The following is a 922-nucleotide window of genomic DNA, read 5'->3' as shown; positions in this document are numbered from 1 at the left end:
GAGAGAAAGATTATGAATAAAGCTGGTATAAAGTTTGTGTGCATGTTCTTGTGTGGGCATTAGCTTTCAAATCAGTTGGTTAAATATCTAGGAGCATAATTGCTAGACATTTTGGTAAGACAATGTTTAGCTGTGTAAGAAATTGCTTCCAGAGTGACTGTACCATTTTGCATTCCCACTAACAATGAATAAGAGTTCCTGTTGCTCCTCATCTTTGCCAGTAATTGGTATTGTCAGATTTTTGGATTTGACGATTCCAATAAGTGTGTAGTGGTATCTCGTTTTAATTCACAAGTATACTTTAAAAAGTTATTTCCATATTTCCACTGTAGCATTTACATTGTGTTTTAGTACCATAATTTCCACAGGTGTTTAATCTTATGTTTAAATAGATCCACTGCTCAACAAAACTTCTGCTGCTGTTTATACCATCAGTTCTTACTTTGCTAAATTTGTCCTCTAATAATTTTTTTCATTTATATTGGAAAATATTTATTTCTAATTGAACAACACTGTCCATATTTTCTTTTCCTGAGTACTGCTTTGTCCACTAATGTTTAATGCTTCTACACAAAAGTTTAAGTTCTGCATGAACTTCTCCCACTTTTTATTTATTTATCCTGTATGGGACTCTCTGTGCTTCCTGGACTTGATTAACTATTTCCTTTCCCATATTAGGGAAGTTTTCAACTATAATCTCTTCAAAGATTTTCTCAGTCCCTTTCTTTTTCTCTTCTTCTTCTGGAACCTGTATAATTCGAATGTTGGGGCATTTGATGTTGTCCCAGAAGTCTCTGAGACTGTCCTCAGTTCTTTTCATTCTTTTTTCTTTATTCTGCTCTGCAGTAGTTATTTCCACTATTTTATCTTCCAGGTCCCTTATCCGTTCTTCTGCCTCACTTATTCTGCTATTGATCCCATC

This window comes from Phocoena sinus, chromosome X (genome assembly GCF_008692025.1).
Source record: "Phocoena sinus isolate mPhoSin1 chromosome X, mPhoSin1.pri, whole genome shotgun sequence".
Lineage (NCBI taxonomy): Eukaryota > Metazoa > Chordata > Mammalia > Artiodactyla > Phocoenidae > Phocoena > Phocoena sinus.
The sequence above is the reverse complement of the archived record's forward strand: the minus strand, read 5'-3'. Positions refer to the sequence as shown.